The 26469-nt window shown below is 40.9% G+C and overlaps 1 protein-coding gene across 6 annotated transcripts in view; it reads right to left on the bottom strand.

Annotated features, from left to right (window-relative positions):
• The window catches only part of TRERF1 (transcriptional regulating factor 1), a 98357-nt gene that overhangs the window by 24947 nt on the left and 46941 nt on the right, over positions 1–26469 (bottom strand). For all 6 annotated transcript variants that reach the window (XM_088531721.1, XM_088531714.1, XM_088531745.1 and 3 more), the window contains exon 3: positions 4124–4221. The gene's annotated coding sequence lies outside the window, so the exon portion shown is untranslated. The remainder of the gene's footprint in view (positions 1–4123; positions 4222–26469) is intronic.

Below are 26469 nucleotides of genomic sequence, written 5' to 3'. Positions count from 1 at the left end.
TTGGGCTGGCTACGAGCTCAAGAAGCAGGCCTGAATGCCAGCCAATTTCAATTGCAACTAAGTTAATAGAGAGGGATGACAAAAGACTGTAGAAGAGCGGACTGAAGGAAGCAGACTCATTAATGGGCCATAAAGTTATTACAGCTCTGATCTAAGCTGCCTCAGTATGGTGCATGCCTGTGAATCAGAGTGCAGCTGGATCCTATACTCTATCCAGCGTAGTCCAAAATTTTCAGCAGCCACTTTAATCAAAAAACTGCATGTTCTATACCTGAATTAAGGAGTCAGCCTGAAAAAAAAAAAAAAAAAAAAAAAGACGAGGACTGGACAAAGACTTTGACTTCCATGATTAAGAAGGCAACATGAAAAAGGCCTCAATACTCAATAGGTTCCTGGAGGACCTGAAGCTATTCACAAGCACTAGTATTTGAAGACTACTCATTTCACGGGTCAAAATTCCTTCCTACATTGTCAGAAACTGTAACACGTTATCAATTCAAACTAGTGGCCACTTTTAGCAATCTAAAATATACTCCTATGGCACTTAACTTTAAGCATGTCTGCTTATAGAAGCATGTCCCTGTTGTGTATTCTCCAAGCCCTGTGAACAGTTCACTAACATGTTTTAATCGCATCTTACTGCCCTTTACCTGGGCAGGCTGATACGGGGCTTTCTCAAGTGGCTCTTTTTGTTGTTAGAACACAAAGCTTCATTTTTAACTGTGGTAGGCCAAAATCCAAGAAAAGGAGTTCTCTGTTGTCTTCCTATTCCTTTTCTTTAAAATTTTCTTTCCACTCAGCTTTAACTGAAACAAAACAGGACTTACCATATTCGGTTTTTAGCCGCTTTTATTACAATGTCTTTCCTGGCCTGTTCAGAGTTCATTCAGAGTTGTGAGGTATATTGATGTGATATATCCAGGTCAAGACAACTGTCAGTCACATCACCTCTCTCTCTGATTTTCCTTAGGACAGATGCACAACCAAGCAGTTGTTCACTGTCTAAGAGACACCGTCCCGGTAACGCTGACAGTATCAGCAGCCCCTTTGGCACAGGCTAACTGCAGTCCAGCCTTTAGGAACGCGGCAGCACAGGTGGGCATGACTTCCAGCTTCCACCCAGGTACAACCACCACCAAGCACCCACCAAGATGAGCAGCTTTAAAAATCAACACAGAATTACTTAAAAATGACACCCCAACACTACTGAACCTCAGCTTGCAGGAGCAGAGCTACAACTAACACTGCATCTTTGGATTTGAAGACTGCAGTAACACTGAATGATTGAGAAGTGCAGCAGTGGGAAAGAGGAAAAATGGTCCATTTCAGAGCCCTGCTCTTGCAGGCTTTGGAGATACCAGGTTTACCTGCTTCTGTAACTCCTCTGGTAGCCACAATTCAAATCAAAGTTCTCTTTTTCTGGCAGAAGAAATAAGCATGTAGAAGAAACCGCATAGTACTGAAACACAATGAGAAATTTCTAATACCAGGCAAGGTGATTATGTGAATTATCAGAGAGAAAAGAAGAAAGATAGGTATGAAGAAGGTAGTCCACGTACCTACATTTTCTTCAGATAGAAACTCTGAAGACACATCTGATGCAACAATAGAGAGGCAAGAATTGAAACAAGGGTGAAAAAGTGTCAGGATTTTGGCTGTTTTAGCTAGAACGAATCCCAGAACAACAACATGGATTTCAAGGACCAATGAGATTTTCTTTTAAATCTGAAGAACAAATAACTAGGGCAGAAAGCCACTTTCACTCCGATATTGCATACAATGCCTCATTTTTCTATTGCACTTCAATGCTGACTTGCTTTGCATGGCAGAGGTCTCAAATCCATGCCCATATCTGTACATCCATCCCAATGTCAGAAACGCTCCACCAGTGTATGAGAATATAGGCAAGTGAAATAATTGCAGGAATGAAAAGGGTATGGTAGGAAAGCAAAATGTTTAGTACAATGATTTTATAGCAAGGCTTGGAGGAAAGCTATGCAGTCTTGGAAAAGGAAAATAGATTATCTCCTTTTTAATATTAATACTGGTAAGTCTTCAACAGTTGCACAAATCCTTCAGAAATTATCATTCCCTTTGCAGCTGAGCTCCTTCTGCAGTGCAGTTGGAAAGGCTGCTGAATCTCATGTGGCTGCTCATTTAAGCTGTTCCCATTTCTACTCTTAAGAGAGACTACAATGTCCTAATTCAGTTTAATAAAGAACACATTGGATTTGGGGGAAGGGAAAGGAATGTAGGAAAAGGGAGGGGAAGCAAGCCATTTCTCCACTTCAATGAAGTTTGGGGGAAAAGCACAGCAAAAAATAAGGGTTTGTGATCATCTCAGCCCCTAGAAAAGGGGAGAAGAAAGGAAGACAGACATATTTTCTTCTCCTTTTCCTGCAATTTCCAAGTAAAAAATACATTCTCAGGTACTGGTAATTTAATGTTTTCCCCCTTCCAAAATAGCATAATTCTTGTTATTCAAGAAGCGGTTGATTGTAAAAGAAATCACTAACTCCACATAGCACAAGAGAGATAAAGTTGCATGAATTCCAAAGAAATTAAGAAGGTTGTTTCTGTAAATTTGATTATCTTTGTTGTCAGTTAAACAGTGCTACAGTTTCAAGACGTTCTGAAGGGTTCTCAGAACTGTGACTGAGGCATGTATCACATTACTCTGTAAAAATGGCAAATATAAAATGATGAGATCACCTCACAGTATGAAAGAAAAAAAAAACCTTTACTACATCTGGAACAGCATTTGAATTGCAATTTCTATGACTACATAACTGAAAAGCTTACAGAAGACAAAAGTGCTGATTATCTGTGATAAAAACATGATTTTTAATACGCAACACTATACTATTGTATATTTGATCCAGGCTGACATGGTCTAGGGAATGTCCTTTCTCTGAAAAGTCTTCCACTGATCTGAGCTAACTGACTGTTTCTATGAAATAAATTGTAGTACCTTCTGGTAAGCCTTAGATCAAAGGCAATACTTTCATATGTTTCCTGGAAGATATACCTGTTCTATTATCAAAAGTGCCCTCTCTTTCAGATTTTGGTTTATTTCTGTTACTGAATTGATTGCACGGAGTGATTTGTCTTCCCTCAGCAAGACCCTAGAGATGTAGACCTGACAAAGACCTTGGCACAGAAGAACTTAAAAGCAGATAGGTTAGATACAGGCTACATTACCATCTCCACTCACTGCTGTTGATGCTGGGTGGAGGGCATGGGGTGGGAGGATTTTTATGCCTTTCCACACAAACATTAATCCATCAGCTGCTATTGAGACCGCAGCGATGCCCAACATGGACGCAGTATGAGGTGAGCACCCTTACAACACTCTCCCCCAGCTTTTTCCTGACCTCTACAGTGTTTATGCTCCAAAGCTTGCAATGTGACTGCCTTTTGCTGTAACTATAAATGTTGTAAACAGTTAGAGGACATATGCTGGGATTTACAAGAACAGGCAAGAAGGAAACATCCTGAGACGGACGGGAAGGGACGGGACGGGACGGGACGGAAGGGAAGGGAAGGGAAGGGAAGGGAAGGGAAGGGAAGGGAAGGGAAGGGAAGGGAAGGGAAGGGAAGGGAAGGAAAGGGAAGGGAAAGGAAGGGAAGGGAAGGGAAAAACAACAGAAGAAATAGCGTGTGGGAAACAGCATACGGCTAAGCTTTCAGGAGAGAGGGACAAGCTATTTTGAGGCCAATGCCTCCCCAAAAGAAACGTGTGTTTTAGAAATGCAGCTGTAGGACCACTCTGAAAAGGATTCAACTCTAACAGTTTTGGTACGCTGAACATCATGGCTTCTTTTTTTCTTTCTTTTTTTTTTTTTTTAATCAAGGTAATATCCGCTTTGCTTGTAGCAGACAACAGAGCCAAGTTGGACCTTTAAGAGAGATTTTATAGTGCAGGCATCTCCTATGGCATACACATAAGGATACATAAAATAAGGTTTTACAGGACCTGAAGCCAATACACCAGTTATATTTGAGAAGTCTATCAACAGAGCTAGAAGGATGTAGAAGCATGCCCTATGGGAGATGGTTGAGGTGCTGAGCCTCATTTAAAAAGTCAGCCTCAAAATAAGTGGACATATGATGCTATGATTACCTGATTTGTGAGTATTTGTGAGACTGTTGTTTCTTGCTGTGCTGTCTTCGCCATAACATTTCATGCTGCTTTCATTCTCTGATCTCAAAGTGATGTGTCTAAACACAAAGCAAAAGAACATAAATTTATTTTTCCCGTGTGATTACCTTATAAAATATCATCAACTTGTCCCAAGTCATGAACAAACCTGTAAGAATGAGCTTTCTACTGTAACACAACCAGTTATGAATTTCTATTCAATATGGCAATTTCTGAAATAGAGAATTGAGGAAATGAGTAGCATGAAGACATCCATTAGCACTGCAACTCCCTTCAAAATCAACACACACAAATAAAAACTTCTTTCCCATATTGATAGTGAGTTTGCTTCACTATCAAAACCTCTCAGATTGAAACTTCGGTGTTCCTTCAAATTACATATTGAAATACCAGTAAATTCATCTTTTCTTATTACTCAGTTTGATATCTACTGGAAAAAATAATAATAAAAAGAAAGGAATGGTTTATGTTGATGCAATAAATAAAACAAGATTGTGCCTCTGCTGCACAGGCTGTAAAGACTTCACAGCATTTTCCGAGGCTTTGCCAAACCCAAAGACACGCTGGATGCTCGCACCAGGAGGGCAACGTTGCTGGCCCAGAACCCGCAACCTACGCACCGAACGCTGCACAAACAAGAGAAGGTTCAGCACTCAGGAAGGGAGGGATTAATGAAAGTCAAAGGTGTGGGAGATACAATCAGGTTGTCACCTAGTTCAGAACAGATATCTAGACAAGGCATCTTAAATTATTTAAATGAAAACAGCACATTCTTTTTGTAGGTGTTACTGCCAAAACGGCTTTTAGGGAAGACCCCGAATGAAACAAGCCTGGAAGCCTAAGGTGTGATTCACACGCGCCCCACTGACATCAGAGGGAAATCTTCCCTTCGTGTCAGACCCTTCTAATAGATTTTGGAAAAGGCATTACAGCCATAAGATATAACCTTATAAAAAACCCTTTGTGGGAGCAAGGTGCAGATAACCTCAGGCGATAAAGCTCCTTATGATGAAACCTAACCTACTTCTACAGGAGACCTTGGCTGAAGGTATTTCCGGTAGGCCTGCGCAGGCAGACATGGATTCCCTTGGATACCAAGGCCTTGCTTAGGAGTCAATGAGGTTGAGTGCCAGCAGCTCTGCTCGGGGCATGCCCATGTCTCCTTCCTGATGGGAGCTGAAACGCTACTGATGTCACCGAAAGTGAAGCTCTTGGGACTTGCTTGTGGCCTCTCTGCAGGCTCCAGCTCCAGTAATTTCACTCTCAATAAATTCCAGCTTTTCTGCTAAACTCCTTCAACGAATCTGCATGTGCATCCAAACAAGATACATTTTAAAGAGGTCACATGTACTTAATGCTTTGCCTAACTTGTTTTATCACGCTGGTATTTAACACCTTTCAACTTACAACAGGCACCCTGGACCTTCAGGATGACGGACAGGCATAATATTACCTTGTGCTTGTAATAGGAAACATTCAGACAGACAGAGAAAACTTGAGGTTAACTCAGGGGAAGCCAAAGGGAAAACATCTCCAGTTTAGCACGGTTGTTTAGAACCTGCCACAATCTGTTTAAACTTCATTAAGAAATAACCGCTGTATCACAAGCAGCGACTAAAACCACAGTACATAGCTTTGTTTTCTTCGGAATTGATCTATCTGCTCTGGAACAGGGAACATTGGCATTAAACAAAAAAAATTCCAAGATATGCCACAGATGGACCAACTCTGGCAGCTTCCAAGAGCAGCCAGGCAGGGAGATGGGGGGAAAAGCAATAGCAGCAATACCCAAGAAGGCCCGTTTCTATTTCTCTCTCTCTCTTTTTTCTTTCTTTTTTTTTTTTCTCCCCTATGGGCAGCTTTTCCCACTATGCCACTTTTGAGTTCACTTGTGCTTCAGGTTCATTCACCTTTACTGTCAGAGCTGCAAAAGTTCATGTATGCAATGTATGCCAATTAGCAGTCATGTGCAAAGCTCTTATATATAATAACTTAGTCTAAGAATAAAATGTCAGCAGGCATTAGGGAGCCAGAGGTAGTGAACTAATGGCTGATGAATACTTCAAGTAGTCCAAATGTAACTAATGCAGAACCAAACACTGCAAAAACACATATAGTTCTCAAATAACACTTTAATTCTTTGACAATAGCTACCATAAAATTTCCATTGTTGTTTTATTAAAAGCAATCTAGATTTACATTCCTTTGCCATGTTCTCCTATTTTGTTAATATCCCAGTTCTAGATGCTGTACATTACCTATGCACACCAAGGAGCAGGGGAGTGGTAAAATCTACAGCAGCATTTACAAACAACGAGCTAAGGCACCATCAGCTGTCCTCTACACAAAATATAAATTTTTATTCTTTGCTCTTCATTAGGATTGATGACACCATTGGAAAATAAGGAGCATATAATACCTTTTATGGGAATGTAAAGCACCAATGAATTAATACAGAGAGAATGCAACTAAATCAATTTTTCATCTCATGATAGTAATGGAGTCAATTTGTTGAACTTTATTATGCTTATAATGTATCGATCTGATAAGCTTCATCCTCAAAATAAAATGAGGTATTTTTCCAGGGAGAAAAAAAAAAAGAAAGGGAGGAAAAGAACGCTGGCAGTTCACTCTAGGCAACATGTCAAAGGTCAGAGATTTTATCTTCACTTAAATCTGTCGTATTATAGTTCAGAGGAAAAAAAAAGTCAGAAAATCAAAGCTCCCACCCTGCCGGACGGCCCTGCAGGGCGCCGCACAGAGCCCTGCAGCGGAGCCCGGCCGGCGCACGCAGACGGGACACCAGGACAGGCAAGGGGACGCCGCTCCCGCGGAGGCGGCCGCACGGGCACGGCGGGAGGCTCTCCCCGCGCTGCGGCGCAGCCCCGGGCAGCGCTCTTGCTGCAACGGCTCGGCTGCCTTCAGCTGCACAGCACAGCAAAGCGCAACTTCCATCCCTGCCGTCGCTACACGGTGCTTCAAGACACTCATCTCCTCCTCGAATTTCTGCAATTGCTTTGAGGCCTAACAGAAGATTAAGCCAAGGTGAAGCTTTGTCCAGAAGCCTTAAGATGCAACAGGCTCCTGCCATGAGAAGCCATGACTCTGTGCAGAGCAAGGCAAATGCCCCATTTGCTCTGCACTTTTGTCCTAGACCACATACACCTGAGAACACAGTTACTGCTACAACTGTGTAGCAGATTTTGGATATCAAAAGAACAAGACAGATCAAAGACAAGGATACAAATACCAGCTACCAAAGAAAAACAAATACTTCTAACAGTGTTGGACATACACCCTCTGGAATAGCTGCATATACTAAAATAGGGTGGACTTACATATCATTTAACACTAGGAAGGTAACTGAAGTAAATGAATTAGAAACGAAAACTCCCTGTATATCATCAGAGCACCCAAAATGTGTTTCTGTGGGAATACAAAGCAAACAAGTCATTTGGGATTTCTCCTCTTCTCCTGCCTAGCGACAGCCCATCTATCCAATCACATACAAATACCAGCTGGAAGCCTTCCCATGAATTGAAGACACCTAAACTATTTTAACTGAGGCACAAGATTTTTCTTTGCTGTATTTCTCATTACTTCTATTACTGAGAACATCCTGTCATTTAAACTGGTTGATCATGATTAAATAGCGTTTAAATTGTTCTCCAAACAGATAAAAAAAAGAAAAAAGTTATGCCACCTTAAGATGACAAACAAAGCAAAATAACAGAGCACATATGTCAAAACAAACAAGTCAATACGAACAATAATATAAAATGGCAAATGCAGCATCTAAAATTACAGAAAATACTAGAGCTATAGTCCTCAACTTTGTACGATTAATGTGGTTCACTTCTGCAGCTTCATCAAAACACAGTCTCTTCCCACATGTCCTAACTCCTCTCAATCACCTCTGTGATTTTGTTGCCCTCCCCTAGCCCATGTTCAGCTTTTTGGCTGGGCTTTATTTCCTAGGGAAAACTCGAATTCTCTTCCGAGGACAGGATTCTTCATGCATGCAAGTTATTTCCTTTTATGTACTCAATTCTACAGCTTTGAAATGCTTCAGGAATATTGTATTACATTTACTAGCACAGCAATATCCTAGGCAAATAGCACATCTTACAGTTGAGATGCAATGGCACAGATGAATTATGAATATGAAAAATATTGCTTTTTTTTTGCGGAGAGGATCCAGTTCTTCACATAACATATTGCGCAATGTTGGGTCACATTTAAAGCCCAGTTTTGACTTGAGGCACTCTTTAGATGTCTACCACTTATGTAAAGCAACTGCGTGTTCAAAGTGGAACCCAGGAAAAAGCCCCACACGTAATGGATGACCTTGGAGAAGCCTGCTTTAAAAGACTGCCTTACATGGCCACTCCATGGTAAAGATAAGGATATAATTCCTTGGGCAGCATTCAGCTTCTTACCCAGGAGAAAATATTCTTTCTTTCTCCAATACCCTGCATCTTCCACCACATAACTTCAAACAAGAGCAGAAAATCAATCAGGGATCCACCACAGCCTCCCTCTCCAGGAGTCTCATCTATATCCACAGCAAATCTATCACATGTGCCAAGCAGGACAGGAATTTTGTAGGAAAAAAATATATATACAGTTGAGGATTTCTCATAAAGTGCACTTATGTAAAAGAAGGCCAAACTGAAGTTACAAACCATACTTTCACTCCGGCATTTAATCTTGAAGAGTGTGGCTTAATATCCCTTTTAAATGACATCACGTAGATAGGCTATTCCATTACATGGTATTGTCTGAAAGCTGGAACGCTTCTCCAAGCAGTCTGTAATAGGGTCTCTACACACGCCACTCAAGCTGAGCAGAGTCAATTACAGCAGTAACAGGCTGTCATCCGCTGGGAGAGGAGCACAGGCGGGAGGCTCCTCCGAGTTTGACAAGTATTTGCTGACAGTGGTATTGCAGATTCCACAAACCCTGTTTCCATCCCCATGTCGGAAGCAAACGCGTTTCTGTAGGCAGAAGTTTGTTTGACTGTTTCTACAGCTCCTGTGCTGGACTGCTTCTTTGCTTTTCCCTTCTTCCCTAACCTACTCCTTTCTTCAAAGCTGACTCTGTTTCCCAGATACATTTTTTTCTTCAATAGCAAGCTCCACTCCTTCACTAGCAAGTCCTGGGTTTTCCTCGGTCTTTACTCAGCTGTCCTTCAGGCTTCCCTCCGAGCTACCTCCTGCCTCCACCCACTTGGCCACTCCACACTGAGTTCGGGCAACCTCCTCGCCTGTGGTCTGCGCCCCACTCTAGGCACAAGGTTAAGATCACAAGAAAAGCTTTCCCCGTCTCAGCAGGGCATGACGTGATGCAAGTGCCGATGAAGCTCAGCTCCGCAGCACACTGAGGGACAGAGAACGTTCGCTCCTCCAGGATGGTTATTAAATTAAGATGCCAAATTTTAAGCCTTGCATATCTGACACCATGCAAGGTTTCTCAAGAATTTGCATGCAGGCAAAAAACCTACCTATGTTCTGAGAGACTGAAAGAATGCAGGAGTGATCATCTTGGTAAGGTAAGGACCATAAAGCCCGCACGTCACCAAAATCAGTCTCCAATAGCAGCCAATGTTAGACGCTAGAGTGTGGAGAAAAGGTAAAGACCTAACAATATTTTGCCTGAACGCCTTCCTAGCCTCTAGCGACCTGTTCCTCTTTGGGTGAAAGGCAGCACCTTTCTGAACTTAGCAGCTCATCAACCTGAGCTTTTGTTTTCTGAAGCCACTTGACAATGAGCATCCATCGGGTTTCATCACAGTTTCACAGCCTCAGTCACCCAAAGACCCGTCCTCTTCCTCCCCGGCCTTTCAGGTCTCCCGCAGGAGACCCTGGCCATGCCGCCCCCTCTCCCTTCTTCACAACATTCGTGATTCTGCAGCTCTCCTGCAGCATGAAACATTTTTACAGCTGAAGACTCCCAGCACCTTTTTGCTCATGCGAACTTTTTAGTCTATTTTCTCTGTGTACTTAGTAGATTGAGAGAGGGAGAAAAGGGAGAAAGAAGAAGGAAACAGAACTGCACACACTGTTAAAGTGGGAGAATATCACACATTTACGCAGTGGCACGTACACGCTTTCTGTTTTGTTTTCTGTTCCTTCACTACTGAGCCCTGACACTCATTTTACTGAACATTACGCTGCCATTTCTTTTTTACAGAACTATTTTAAGCACAGAATGACCTTCCCAAACCACAACACCTGGTGCAGAATTCACCATGGGGTATGCAAAGCGACCGGCCCCCGTCCTCCAACACACATTACTTCTATTTATCTACAAGTAATTTCCTCTGACATTTTATCATCCAATCATTCAGTACGAGGAATTCTCCTGCAACATTTCTGCCAGCTCTTATTTTCTCCATCCTAACTACCCGAAACTCAAACTCCTCCAAAATGCCAGTTCCTTACTTCGGACTATGAGGTGGCTGAGCTGTTCAGGCAAATCATTGGCAAAACTGGCTTCAGCAAATATCCCTGCTTCCTTGAACACCACTCCTCCAACCTATCCTTTCCTTTAGCAAAACTGCTGGAAAACAGCCACCCCTCCGCAAGAAGTTCCCCAGTTGCTGAACCCGTCATGAGACCAAACCAAGCCCCCTCTGAGCCGCCACTGCCCATAACAAGCTTTACCCCTCATCCTTTTAGCTTGGCAGAGTTGAGAACTCCTCAAAACCCAAGATGTTCTGTTAACAGCCCTGGTACCTTCATGCTTGGACCTATCGGGCCACGTTAGTGTTGAGCAGCCCCCGCCACTCCACCCCGAAGAAGATGGAGCAGGAAAGCGACAGTTCAGGAAATGTGATTGCCAGTCAAAAATGAAAACCAAACAAACTCCAAACCACCACCAATAACGACAGTGAAAAATACACCCCAAATAAAACCCCCCAAAAATAAGAAATCAAACCTAAAACTCTAACAGACACTACTTGGTTCCAGATGCTCTGTGCAGAGAGAGAAGCAGAAAGAAGAAAAAAGCGGGGGGAATAAGGAACTAAAAGCCTCCCCCCTTACAGACAGAATCCTATGAAGTGCTAAGAACATTTTGAAAGACATGAGATGTATAATAACTTTTCAACTGAATATTCATTTCTGAATTGAAGGGAAACATCTTAAAGGGTGAGTGGGCGTAAAGAAAGATTCCTCCTCAGAAGCATCACACTATTTATTAAAGGCAGCGAATACCCACAAGAATTCAGCGTTGGCCTTCGTGCTGTACACTAACAAGCTTCGTTTACTGACATTCACCTCGCATATGGAGCTCTGCTCCGAGTGATCCCTTTGAAAGGGACAATTAAAGTAGACAACTGGAGATTGTACAACCAGCAGAGCTAATTAAATTCTTAAGTTCTGTTTTTATATTTATCCAAACCTTCATCACTAGTCTTGCCAAGAAGGGGAATCGGTTGGCTTGGAAGGTTGAGCGAAGAAGAGTACTTTTTTTTTTCCCCCCTCCATAGTTACAGATCTGTTTGGAACAAAACTTTAGATGCTAAATCAATGCAGCCAGTGGTGAAATTCATCTTGTTGTGACAGAAATATTCCATTTTCCCTAGCTTACATTGTAAATTGCTTTCTGATATACCAGGTTATTATTTTTTAGCCCTTTGGTTCCTTATATAATTAAATGCCATACTATACAACTTTTAGAATTATTTTTGCCATTTTCAGAGGAACACTGACACTCAGAAATGTTTTCAACTTTCCGTAAATAATTTATTCTCCACAAGTATTAACTCCACTCAGTATCTTCTTATTCATTCAAAGCTCCTACCATGCCTACCCAAATGTGTTTGCCCTTGTAGAGATTTTTCTGCAGAGAAGCTGGTATTTGCTCACCCTCAATTTCCTCTCCTAGCGTGTCATGTAACTAGAAGTAACAAAAAAAGGGAGAAGGACTATGACTTTTAATAGCATAGTGCCTTTAATCTGCAGGCAAGGAAGAATGGTTAAGAGCAAATTAAAGTGCATACAGAGTTTGCAATTCATACTTCAAAAAATAATGATACCAAAAAGTCTTCTAGTTAAGTTGCATTTTTTTTGGCTTGGTTACTGTAAACGCACAGACACGTGGCCTTTCAAGGCTAGGAAATGGGCTTCTCCAGCGCAGGGCTTGCATGTTCCCAGCCTTCCTAGTTTAGCTCAGAAGCTGTGACCCGGTCCGGCAGCACAGCACTCACTCAAATTTTGCCAAATGATAACACAGCACCCACGGCACTTTACAAGAATATTTTGCTGATATTAAAGCAATGAAGATGACACAGATAATTCTGTAAGGAGCAAGTCCATCCTGCTTGACACTTATCCTGAGCAAAAGTATAAGCAGAGAAAACCAAATGAGAACAATTTCTCCTTTCTCTCCAGGTAGGCTAAGGAGAATGTTTTTCTTTCCCTCCCAATGATTATGTTCTTTTTTTTTTTTTTTTTTGGACAACTGAGTAAAACAAGAGCTAAAGAGAGCCCTTTTAAATAAATTTATTACTGACAAAACTGCCAGTTAGTTTCTTAGCAGAATGGCAGAAAGGTGTTTCCAGAGAGGAGCTAGCAAGCATCAGGAAGGAAACTGTCTCAATGGCCAGCACAGTATGGTTTCATAGGATATTCTCCTGGAAATTCATTACGCCAGAAAAAAACATAAAAGGTGACAATATCAATAAACTTACTTGTCATCTGTAACTCAATTTTCATACCAGTTGATCAAATCACCCTCCCAAGTTCCTGGAAAGTGGCCAAGCATCACACCTTTAATGGAAATGACTATGTGCCTTGCCATTCCGTACTACTTTTGGCTCCACTACGGAGCAGCTGGCCTGTCCTCTCGGACAATCCCCACCAACCGGAAGGCTCTGCTTGCATTTTTTCAAGGCCCATCCAGGGTCATGCACGAAGGTGCAGACCTGGGTGCTCCGCAGCAGAGAGCTCAAGGATCATCTCTAATACCAAGTCCCGCTTTTGCCTGCGGTCACAGTGACCTGATTCTAGCAGGAATGACATATAACCGCCCTCTAAGCAAGTGGATCTGTGCCAACTGCGCCTCATAAAAGTTTTGGTTGCTAGGAGGTAACACTGCATCATCTGAAGTCCTGTTTACTTGAGCCATTCAGCTTCCTTTCGGGAATGCCTTCTACTTTCTGCTCACCAGTTTCTCTTCTTCTTCTTGAGATAACAAACTTTGTTAAAATCTGTGATTTCCCATCTGCCGTCATCTAAAGAGGCTTCTACAAAACATGAGAACAAACTCTCCCATCTTTAAACAAACTAAATAACATGCCTAGGACAAATTCTTCCCCGATAAGCCCGGCGCCCAGACGGAGAGCTTTTCAGATGCCCACACACCAAGGTCTGAGCTGCAGTGCAGTCTCAAGCTCTGAAAGCCGGTCTGGCACAAAGAACCATTCATCGGGGGAGCACTGGCTACTTCAGCATTGTTTTATAGAACTCACCTTCATTTTTCAACTTTCTCAACAGATTGTTCTCTCAAAGGGGTACAGAGTATTTTGCAACGACATTTTTCATTAATTATTTTATGTGGCTATTAAGCTTCAGAGTGCGCTATCTGAATATCTAGGCTGCTCCAGATCATGCTTTTACAGCTCTACTCTATGTTTTTTTTATCAGTTTCTACAAGATGTATTTTCTCCTCACTTAGATGACCTTGAAGGTCCTTTTGTACCCTTCTAAGTTAATGTTGGACTTATTCCGCCTACAGAATACCTCATTTCTGCTTAGAGAACAGGTCAGTTGCATTTGTTTTATAGAGGAAAAGAGTAAGCAAACACAGACTTTAGTTTTGCATCATTTACTGAACCTACGGAATTCAAGGCTCATTTATCACCAGACTTGAGTTGAAATGTTAATTAAGATCACAAAGAAAAGGTAATGCTATTTCAATAATTAGTAAGCACGCAATTCTGAGAACAGCGCTATCTGATTTATCACGGGATTCTGGAAAGGTGGTGGTGGTGCTGACACCCGCGTGGTTTCCCTTTTGTTCACATTTCACTTACGGCAGACACAAGGTTCTCTGGAGTTTCTATCTACCGAGAGATCTGTCTGGAAGAGACATTGAGACTTGTGAGCTGGAGCAGGGTGAGGGGCTCTCTTCCCTACCCTTGCCACCAACGCACCCTCAGAAACTGCCTAAAATGCAGCAGCTACAAGCGAACGGGACCAAAGATTGAGAAGTGATGCCACGATCCTCAGGTATGTTTAGTTCTGACTGCGAACTTCTTTATGACTGAAGTATGTAACAGATATGCCATTTCTAACAGCCCTCGTCGCTGCAAATACCAGCAAAGAAAACTTGGCACTGGGGAGGCGAAGGACGGGGGAGGACGTGCTTTGAGTCAATTTCAAAACCACAATTAAAACAGGAGGCAAAATCAACTGCAACAGAAATGAATGGCAGGAGACATCACAAACATGGTGAACAAGTCAGAGTAAAAGCAACTTGCACAAGACCAAGTGAACATACACAGGCCCTGCTTCAGCCTCTGCTGTCCAGAGGAAGCAATTAAAGATCTCCCTGAAGTTCTAAGAAGAAGCTATGTGGGACCTTCAAATGTTCATGCCAGCAGGAACAGGAGCGTTGGGAACCTCTCCCACTGTGAAGGGGATCCCCAGAGGAGGCATCAGTGGCACACTGATAAACAAAGGCTGCCATTACTGCTGTGGGGCCTCAAAGACTCAGAGAAATGCTACAACTCGCATTTGTTTTTCTGCACTTAGTTCCAGTAGCACAACACTTGTGCTCCAAGCTAAGGAAACCTTACTACTCTTGGTCAAGTCTCACGGTCCTTAGCTTACAAGCTGGCTGTAACACTGTCTCAAGAAAGTTTTGGTTTTTGTTTTGTTTTGCCCTTTTTTTTAGCATCAAAGCAAGCTGCAATAGCTCAAGAAAGGCATCTATTTAGCACCTATTTGAAAAATGAGCTGAACAGCTACATGAAAAATGAATGCAGTAACACTGAAGAGAGAAATGAAAAGATAAAAAAGACATCTCTCAAAAAATACAGGTCACGTACCATTACTGTGCCATTTGCAAGCCAGGGCTCACTCTTAGCCAACAGGAAGGCTCCCAACCTGCATGCGGCCACCGAGCCCCAGAGCTGGGGCGTTCTGAAATAGCCCCCCGTAAGGCTACGTCTGCCAGAGGAAACATCAACCTACATCAGCGTAAGACTGGAGATCAAGAAGCAGACATATATTTCAAGCACAGACCTCGTGGGGAGAGCTACAACATTATTTTAGGATTTTTCTCGAGACTATCTATATGATTCAGCAATACAGATATTCCTTTATCTTGCACTGGGGAATTCTTATTATCATGCTTTAGATGAAAGACAAGAAGAAGAAAGACCGCTAATGCATAATAAAGGAACCGGGCAAACAATTTTAGGTCAACTCCAAATATCCAATTTACAAACATTTGTTTTCCTACAGATGCTAAGGATTAGGCCAGAACAATCAGTAATATGATTTTGGTTTGTGCAAAACAGTGCTTTTGTCTTTAACAAATAATGGACCAAGCCTCCCCAAAAAAAAAAAAAAAAAAAAAAAAAGGAAAATTCACAGATGAGGCTTCTTGTAGATAAGAAGTTACTGTAAAAGACAAAAGATAATTTAAAAAGTTTTATTTTCTACTGTGTTCTTAACATTTTGGTCTGCAAATTCAAGCTATTGAAAGCAAGTCTGTGTACCAGAGACTATATTCTTTGTTATACTATGCTATAAATGACATGGTAGTCTAAAGAATGCTTTCAAATAGGGAAGAATTGTAATACAATTTCTTTTGATTGAAATCCTTACTATATTTTATATTCATTTTGGCTTCCCTCCACAGGATTGGCCTGGAGGAAGCACATCTCTCAGAAACTCTTAAGGCAGTATTTAACTTACTTTCCCCTGAATCAGTGTAACTCTAGGAGTGGAGGTATCAGTTTTTACCCCAAAGGATTCTAAGTGACCCCATAACATCCTGCTGGCATGTATTCCAGGAATCTACAGCTATCTCAAAAGCTGCATCTCTCCATCTTACGCATATTAGTTTTACCGAGATCTAGATTCTAACCTACTGAAATTCCTTTACAACTGAAATTTTCAGTAAGCAATCTCATTAATTCGAGGTACTGAGATCTGCAAGGTCAGAACGGTATGAATGGGCTGTCCTTATCGCTCAGTGTTTTGGAGCTCTCCTAACCTTGTCGCAAAAGGGCACAAGGGATGGCATAATGTCTTATTTCCCTGAAGAGGCTACTCCATTGTTATTTGAGGAAAAGAGACCTATGATTGAGTTATCAAACTTTCTGACACCTTCTGTAGCTCTGAGGCATCATTTCCCATTGACCCATGACAAGTAGTCTGGTTCAGCTGACCAGTGACGTGCAGAGCAAACTGCCTTTTCTCAAACCCAGGCGCAGTGGAGCTACAGGATGCAGAGCAAACAGTCACTGATCGCTGAGGAGACCTGGTCTGATACGCCTTGATTCCAGCCTCTTCCAGTCTTCTCCTCCTTGATATCTGGGCTATGCCCCTGTTGTTCCAGTGAAGTTGCAGCACAAGGAACAATAAATGGCAGTGATTGCGACTCAGGAGTTCTCTCATAAAACACCTCACTTGGGAATATGAAGAAGTTCCTCACCCAACCAGGACTCACACCTGAACAGAAATCCAGGGTCACTTGTCCACCCCAAGATACGATCTCATATGCAACTGAACCATCCTAGGCCATGAATATATCAGGAACAGCATGAGGAGCTGCTGATGGATGAGATAGTCTTACAAAACAGGTAAAACATCTCTTACTCTTTGGTACTCCCCATGCATGGCTAAGTGCATGCCTTGCTGAGATGGCCTGTCTCTGTTCATGAGTAAACCAAGGCCTAGGAGACACCATGGCCTCTATTATCCATGTGATAAACAACTATATGTATATTTCTGATAGCTATGTCCATTCCGCTGAGGAGGAACTGAAAGGGAGATTTGATGACTTATGAACCTACAAAGAGTATTCAGTAGTCTGACCTAGAAAGTCTTGAACCAAAAAGTATTTCTTACAGTAAAAGATAAATTCTCTGGTCAACATATAACTACTTAAATCATGAAATCTTGAAACTAATAGACTGTAGACCTCTGCAATCTGACTTAAGTAATTTGAGATTTCTGTTGAATTTGTCAAGAGAGAGATCTGAGAATGCTCATATGCCTTCATCCTGCTTCATGCCAACTGCACGCCATAAAACTTCACCATTGGTAACTGCCACACACCTTCACTGCACATCCTATGCTAGGTCACTGTTTTTATTTCTTAGGAAATTACACAACTAATTTAGGCTGGGAAAAACTGACAGCATAACCTTGTGGACATTACCTTGAACCACAGACCAAAAAAGTTACGAACTTTCACACACACAAGAGATTTTTTCCACCCCTAGGCACTGAACACTGAGGCAGCATGAGATTTCTAGCTTACACTACCCAAAATTTCCAGATCCATTGAATCAGTCACCTACCTCTTCCTCTACGCCAGGTCTATTTCTGAATTTCTTATAGGCTCTTAAGAACAAGATGATGCTCAGCAAAACGAAAGTCTTTAACAAGACAGCAAATTCATTTTTGTTCTAATTTTTTGCCAACTTGCCTTCAGACTTCAGAATGTTGCAATTTCCATTGAGTTAATGTTTTTCGGGTAATCCTAAACTAAAAGGCTTTCAATAAGATGGAAATTCTGACACATTTCAGGCTTTAACTTCATTCCCATGCTTAAAAGCCCACTACAGAGGGTCAGTTATGGCCTCACATGATTGCTAATCACTGCTTTGCTTCTACTGAGCAGCAGGAAGGAAGATGTTGATAGTTCATGTTCCTAAATTTTGTGAAGGAGAAAAAAAAACAAACAAAAAACCCCACCTTTCCTGTTTTCACAGTATGCATTTAAAAATAATCTGTTTGAATTAAGTAACTTGCAGCATGATTCCTAGATGTTGCATCAAAAATATTGTGTCAGTAAACAGAATCAGAAAATTAAATAACTACACATAATTAGAGAAAAGTGCACAAGCACCATGAATCTCGAGTCTTAAGAATGGATGACACAGTGACTGCACCTCCTTAATGTCAGGAAAAAAACAAAATATATATAGTGGCACTGTACCAGCCTTTGCAAAAATTATAAAAATAGCATTCTTCACAAGAGACATGAGAGAATTCCATGAACAAAACAGATAATATTAAATTAGTCAGCTAAAAAATTGACAAAAAACCCTTTTACAAATAAAAAGAACACATTGCTTATTTGTTTCCAAATTAGCAACGAACTGGAATTACAAGTATTTGTCACTGTGAAGGAAACAAAGAACGAGATACACAAAAAGATCCGGGTTTGGCTATTTTCTCTGGTACACTGGGTTTTAACATTTACAGAGAACTAAAGAAAATACACCACCTTTTTTCTCTTGATGTCAGATTTGGCACAAAATCTTCATATTCAGAAAGCAATTTGGCTAGACAGCAGATGGAGTCTTCCATTGCAGCACAAGTGGCAAAATGTGCCCACCCTCCTAGTCAAAAACAGCAAATCAATTCTCAGTAACATTTGCCTGCAGATCACAAGATGCTCACATGGATGCTTCCCCACAAAACACCATTTCCTTATTGCCATCTAAAAACCTTCTTGTCCATACATGAATGCTATATTAAAAAGAAAGAGGAAAGAAGGAAAGAGGCACTCAGGTATGCTTCCTAATACTGTCCAATTGCTCAGAAAAGTGTACTAAAATACTGAGCAAGGCAGAGAGGGGCATATGAGCAGAAGTCTATGGATGTCGAAGGGAGGCTGGGAGCAGCACACCGCTGCGTGGGGCAGCAGCAAGAGACTATTTAAGGGTAAGCACAAGCCTGGAGGAAGATATGTGGAAATGAAAAGGGAGACAGAGAGAACAGAGCACATTAATTATAGTGGTTCTGTGGTTCTCCTGTATTTCAATTAGAAACCACTTTATTTACAGCTCTTGCTTCAGCAGTGGGCAGGCCAATGACAACATTGCTCATGATGCAATTTCTAATGCAAACAAAGTGAAGGTAAGCCTGGAGTGATTTGTTAACTTATATAATTAAACAAGATACAAATGGTACAAATGAATGATGATCATGCTAGATGCTCTCTGAAACAAAGCATATGATTTAATTTAAAAAGAAATGTTCCTGTGACAAGTACAGTTAGCACAAAAGAACCATCTAAAACAGCTCTTTTTTAATAAATACATGAGCACATTTCCTACGATATAGACACTTTTAATTTTAGCAGTAATTTAAATTACTTATTCCATCAAAGTATAAAATTAAGCACATTCTGCACACCCTCAAAACCAATAAAAGATCACTAGAGATAGAAATCTGTTTCAGACGCTCAGCAAATCCACTTTTACTGATTTCAGAGAAGCTGACCCAGAGCTCTAAGGGGAAATGCTGGGCTCTGCTCAGACAGAACCCATTTTACTACCTGCAGCCAGAGCAGGATGAGAGGTGAATGGGGGGAATGGAGTAGAGAAATAGCAAAGTGTGTATGTGGGAGAAACTATTGCACATAAGCAGGTCACATGCAAGTAAGGTGCTAAAGACTGGTTGAAATGTCTCTCTGATTCCAGAGCAGGTCACCAAGAACTGGGTTTCTGTACAAACAGAAACTTCTTAAGCAGAGGCCTCAGCTTTGCAGCTAGATTCCATGTGGGGAATCTGCAAACCACATTGCACAGTCCTCAAATGACAGTAAACACACATACGCACCAAAACAAAAACAAGAATCAACCTTCCCCCCAAAAACAGGTCCTTTTTATTTCCAGCTCTTGTGACAAATCTATGACTTTTCTCAAAACTGTTGTACGTCTGCAATAAATAATCCACCTCAGTATTAAAGAGCCGATATGGGTATGCAGTAAAGAGAATCGCATACGGTTTCACCACGTTACTTTTCCCAACTATTCCAAACGAGAAGAGCCTCTTACAGACTACAGATCTCCATCAGCTAGCTGCTCAGCCCTGTCCAAGATGTTACACCTTTACTGAAAAAATATAACTTTCTAGGGGAAAATCCCTACAGCAATTTTTCATTCAATTTTAAAACTAGAAACAAAATACTTTTTGTCCATGTTAGCAGCAGTTTCTCATTCCAGATACAAAATTTTCCATGTTTTGAAATTCACAGGGTTGTGTCAAACTCTCATATACTGTCTCAAATGCTCCCCTGCTCTCTGAATTGTCATTTAAGAAAAACTTAAAATAACATTTTAAGCATTTATTTAATAGAATGTTTTGAATCAATTTCTTAGATTGTAGGAAATGTCTATCAGAAGCTGTTAGCACTGGAGTTTTTTTTTTTTTTTTTGTACACAGATGTTCATACACTAGTTGGGACTTATCTGAAAGGAGTACAAAAAATAATGCGTTACCTTCTGCACCCCACTTGACTATGAGTAGTTCTACTTTGTATTTTGCTTTTAACAGTGGTTAGCTATAGATCTGGTATCATTATGTACTTGCAGTGGTCAGCTGCATTTACAGAAGTAAGGAATGCAGGAATACACTGCCTGAAGTTGTAAGCATTCCTTCTAGGGTATTTATTTTTTTGTTGTAAAAAGCATTATGCACTGGGCAATTTTTTTTTTTAACCAGGGCTTTAAAATGGTACCTTCAGTATTTCTTTCTGAGGATTTCTCACCTCACCCCACCACCAGCTTGGCTCCAGGTTTCTTGTAGAGCCAGTGTAAAGAGAAAGATGCTCCAAGGAGCAAGCGAGCACTAAAGTTAAGCTGCTGTTGAGCCACCCTGAAGAAGGGCTCCCCTGTCTCTACTCATTTTAAATGAAGCCTAATGAAGCCACCTGACCAGGTTGGAAGCTTGGGACAACTATATCTGACTATCATTTCAAGCATCGTGTTGTTAATACTGCTGTCTTGCAATTTGCTCCATAAATTCTACTGGCTTTTGGCTTTATCCATAGGCAGTTACAGCAACACGTTGCTAATGGAGACAAGTTACAAGGTCCTGAAGGTATCAAGGAAGCAGGCTGTGACAAGGCAGGTTGCAAGTGGTAAAAGGAGGTAAAAGTTTCTGCAAAGCAAACATCAAAGACGCAATACCTTGCTGTGGTTGTGCTGGAGAGCCAGGAGAGAGCCACCCCTGGAATTTTACTCCGTGCTAGAACAAACAAAACCCACCCACCCGCCCAAAAACCCCCCAACACACCCTGTGCCCAAGCAGGTAAAGCTGCCCGCCCACACCAACCACCCATTAGGAACAACCACACTGGAAGGAGCTCTGAACATACCAAGGCGTAGCCAAGGCTGAGCGTCCCCGCCGCAGCGCTAGCACGTCCAGGACACCAAGCACCAGAGCGCTTTCCCTGGATGCCACTATAAGAGGGAATTGTTGTAGGAATCTCGGCAGCCCTTAAAGCTGCTGTCATACGTCTGAAAAAAATCTTAACGCACAGTACCACTCCCACAAAAAAGAGATAGGGCTTCTTCTTATATAAGTATGTATATTATTTAACACTCAAAAACAACAGTTCCATCACATCTATGCAAAACCAGCAGCAGTGAGGAGCTGAAGGAGAAAAAGTGAATTTCTTTTCTCTTGCATCTATCCATTTTGTTTGCCTCAGGGCAAGTCAAGGGCCCTCAGCACCCTGTAGAATGAGGACCTACACCCATTTTCTTTTTCTTCCTTTGCTGTAGCACAATGTGAGTGATGTGGGTATAATTCATACAGTATTTGCATCTATTAACTATTATCTCCTAGGAAATTATCTTTTGGATCTGGAAGAAAAAAAAAAGTGACAGCAAAACACCTCACAGCTGCGTTAAAAAACAAATGGATGCCACCATCTTTTCAGATACACAATTGTTCCTGCTTCTGCACTCCTCTGAATATGAGCTTTGCTCTTCCTTGAGATGTATGCATTGCTTCTGAGCTAGATGTGAAAGAGAAGGCCTAGGTGACAAAAATAACTTTCAAATAGATGTTAGTATATTCATATTGCAAAGAACATAAAAGGAGGCAGGAAGCAGGGGAGGGAAGTGTCTCTCTCTCATATCGCATTTAAGTGACAGTACAAGTAACAGTGACTTTTTTTTTCACTGAACTGCTCACAGATATGGGACCATTGCATAATCTTGCAATAATCTTGTAAATTCTATTCACATCTTTTTTTTGTGTGTGAGCATAACAGGAATTGACAGAATTAAAAGCAAAAAAACATGATTTTCTTCACTCATCACTCAAAAGAAATAGATGCAAAGGAGAGTTTTCTTGTAAAAACAGCTTCTTCGTCCTACTTTATGAACTAGCCATTCCTAACTGTAACAACCTCCCCTTGCACAGAATATTATGTAGCGCTAAGAAGCTTCTCAAATCTCTGCGAATCAGGCACGATAACCACACTGGTTTGTTACAAACATAAATCCATACACACAGAGGAGTGTAACAGCTGCCTGTTGGAAGCAGACAAGCCTGTCCACCCCAATCTAAACCCACGGGGGCAAGAAGCATTAAACAAAAGTACCAAGGGAAGGGAGGAGACACAACTTGGCACAGAACGGCAGAAGGGGTGAAAGGAAAGCATACATTTTTGAAATATCTTTCTGGTAAAATCTTAGGCTAACACAAATTTCTTTGACATTTCTGCAAATGGGGGGACAAAAATCTCTGGAAACTCAATGTGATAAGTTATTTAAAACATGCACAAATTTCTTATGACTCTTAAAAGTCAGCCTTTCAGGAAACCTATGTTCTGCACTTTAGTGAAAGAAATGGGGGGCGAGGGGGTGTGGGACAGGGAATTTAAATTCTCCCAAAATAATACAGAAAAAAAAAATCAGTTTCAAAAGTTTAATTTTAGGATCACATGGAAAATTTTCTTAAAGAATACCATCCTTGGTGGCATCTTAGATGGCCTTCAAGATGAGCCTGTATCCAATAAGAACATGACTCAATGCTGACAACGTAAAGAATCACAGAATCACAGAATCGTTAAGGTTGGAAGGGACCTCCAGAGATCATCTAGTCCAACCGCCCTGCACATGCAGAAACAGCAAAAGCAAGTCAAACCCACTGTACGTGAACATGTGGCTTTCTGCGATACCAGAGGAATGACATTTCTCCAGTAAAATAAAGGGACTTTGCATGGCTTGCTTCAAGAGTACCAACATAGAGCCTTTGTTATATTCAAATCCATAGGTAGTCTCCTTGAACCTCTTCCAAACTATCTTTGCACCCTGAATTTTTTTCCTCTACCCAATGTCTTTTTCAGTTTTGCACATGCATTCCCGATGGCCCTTTACACTGTTCCGTATTCTGGAAGACTTTTGTATACTAAACCCCAAACAACGTGCTCCCTAATCCACCCCAGGGCCCCTTTGCCACGTATTGCATAGGTCTCTTCCTTCCAAGAGGTGCCTCCTATTTTCCCATCCAACTGCATTCTTCGGTTTTCACCCCTGTAAGGCTTCACTCTAAGAGAAATACCGATTTCCACTTTAAACAGACTTCTGCTGGAACACTACTTTTTCATAATCAATTTTCCTAACCTTGCCTATCTTAATGGCCTTCAAATATACCAATTACAATGACACTTTTTCCTGTTTCAAGACAACATTCAAGACTAAAGTACTTAGTTAACCATCAGTTGAGTTTTGAAGAACTATTCAAATTCTTACAACCTTGTAGAAAAGTACAGTTCATCTTTCTTGTGGAAGGGATTTGTAATTTAGAAATAGGATCCACAGGAAGAATATCTTTTTAGTATGTCTCTGAGTGCATTTTTGAACACATTAAATACATTCATTATAAAAATAATGGCACTTCATAATTCCTGATTTTAATCACACAGTATTAGACAATCTTCAATTACACCAACACAGTCCATTTCTCTCTTCTGTGTTCCTTTGCCTCTGTTGCTTCCTAAGAAGAACATAACCCACAGTGGTTTCAAGGCAGAATCAACATTGATCTACATGAATGAAATTATCTACCCAAAATGTACTCAGATTTGATCAGAAACTGTGTCTTGTGAGAAATTTTTTTTTATAACTTAGTTCATGTGTTTCAAAGGCACTCAAAGATATCCTTCATGTGTTTTATGTAATGTTACCTTCAACAAAACTCAAATTATCCTTAGGTATTGCCATCTTACACTAACCCAAACAATAGGATAATATAAAGGGAAATAAAACATCTCATAACAAACACAGATGTTGGGAGATCACTCATGCTGAGGAGATGAAAAAGCTCCCTGGCATTACTCAGCAAACTTAATTATAGTCAAAAGCCTAGTGAACCACACTTTATGGGAGGGAAACATACATTTATACATTTTGGGGGAGAGAAACTATGTTAGTCCCTTAATATACTGTTACAATAGGGAGAACAGTGTCTATGTTAAACCCCAAAAGAGTCAAGGCCTTCCTTGCAAACAGGGTAATAGCACTGAGTGGGTAACAACATGGAGCGCGCTCATGGCCAGAGTCTAGTACTTCTTCCAAAGGCCAAATATTTGCAAAAGGGGCCTATAAGGGAGACAGGTGTCCTAGCTTCAGATGAAGGATGCAGAATGGGAATTTTCTTAGAAGAAAGACAGGGAGGAAAAGTTGAAGGACCTGCTAGCAGAACAAAACAGCAACAACAACAACAAAGCCACAACTCTCCTTCAGGTAGAGAAATAAGGCCGAACAATTACTATGGATGGCAAGAGTTTGAAAGAGGGGAGAAAAAAAAGTTCAGCGCATTCAAAACACACTAATCATAAACGAAGGTAAGGATATAACAAAGAGCTATGCAAACAAAGGGTCAAGCAGTAGTGTCCTGAAGATGGAAAAGATGTAGCTTTGATGCCTAGAATTCAAATACTTCTGAACAAGATAAAATTTTCCAAGCCTGGCTTCTCCAACAGAGAACACTTCTATGCCTTTTTCTTTGTTGCTCAAAATTACTTGAGACTTGTTAACAAAAATAGGAATTTAAAAAGGCTGTGAACCTGACTTGCAAACAGTATTTGACAAAATCCTTTTGAAAGGATACTAAGAAAAAGTGAGTTTTATTAGGGAGAACGTTTATGCAGATTTGAGACTAGCAGCGAGAAATAGAAGATACATGAGAACGAGAGGATTAGCTTTCAGTAAGTCAAGAAAAGAGAAGATTAAGGGAGGGACATGTTTAGGTCTGTATGTGGCAGCGCAATGTTTCGTATATTCTTGAATGAACTTAAAAGGGATGAGGGCAACACCTCCTCTCTCCTCTTCTCTCTGAAAACCTGAGCAGCTAAAATCCACAGAACGCAATGTCATTTACAGTTGGTCAAAACCAGAGACAAACGAAAAGAATTCCACAGGAACCACACAAGGCCAGGCCAAGGAGCAAATTAAATCTTCAGCAGATCAATAGAAAGCAACGTGCACTTAAAAGAACAATATGAGCTACTCAAGATTCATTGTTGGGTTTAATAATGTTGTAGCAACTTAATATGTAAATCAAGGTTTCAGCAAATTAATGCTGAAACTGTGCAGCATTACTAACTGTACAGCCATGCAGTTTAGAAATAGTCTTTTTTCCCCCATTTTAAAGATGAAAACATTCACATGATTATGGAAAGGATAACACTAACAACTTATACCACAGTATAAATGAGTAGGATTTCTCCATCGTAACACTGCATTCAGTCCTTATCATTTGATCTCAAGAAGAGATAGCAGATACAGTAGAAGGTTCAGAAAATGAAAACATGAATAGGATGAAGAAAGATTTCCATGCTGAAAGAGACCAAAAATTTGGACACAATTAACAGCAGATGGACAAAGTAGCAGGAATATACACAAAAAGAACTGTGAAAGCGCCAACAGTGCTTCTACACACCTACTATTTCTTAATGCAAAAACAAGGGCATCTTTGAAATGGCAATGCACTAAAAGCTCCTAAAAGGAAACAACTGGTTGGCTGGTTGGTTTGGTTCCATAGTGGTGTTCCGTTCTTTATTTTAATTCAATGCAGAGTATCTTTTGCCACAAGTTATGAAGATGACCATCAGCTCATAACGAGAACATTAAGCTACTTCAGATAGGGAAAATATCAGAAACATCTTCCCTTTCTCTTTGTGCTTCCAGGATATAAGATTTTTAAAGGTGCAGGAGGAAACACTAACAAAGTAGGTTCAGAATTTCCCCATGGGATTTCCAATTTCATTGTTCACCTTAGGACAAAGAACAAAGCATCAGGCACTGCCTTCCC

This window comes from Tinamus guttatus, unplaced genomic scaffold, assembly GCF_059628265.1.
Source record: "Tinamus guttatus ecotype Peru unplaced genomic scaffold, ASM5962826v1 Tinamus_guttatus_pri_ptg000033l, whole genome shotgun sequence".
Classification (NCBI taxonomy): Eukaryota; Metazoa; Chordata; class Aves; order Tinamiformes; family Tinamidae; genus Tinamus; species Tinamus guttatus.
Note: the sequence above shows the minus strand (reverse complement) of the source record. Positions and strands in the feature narration are given on the sequence as shown.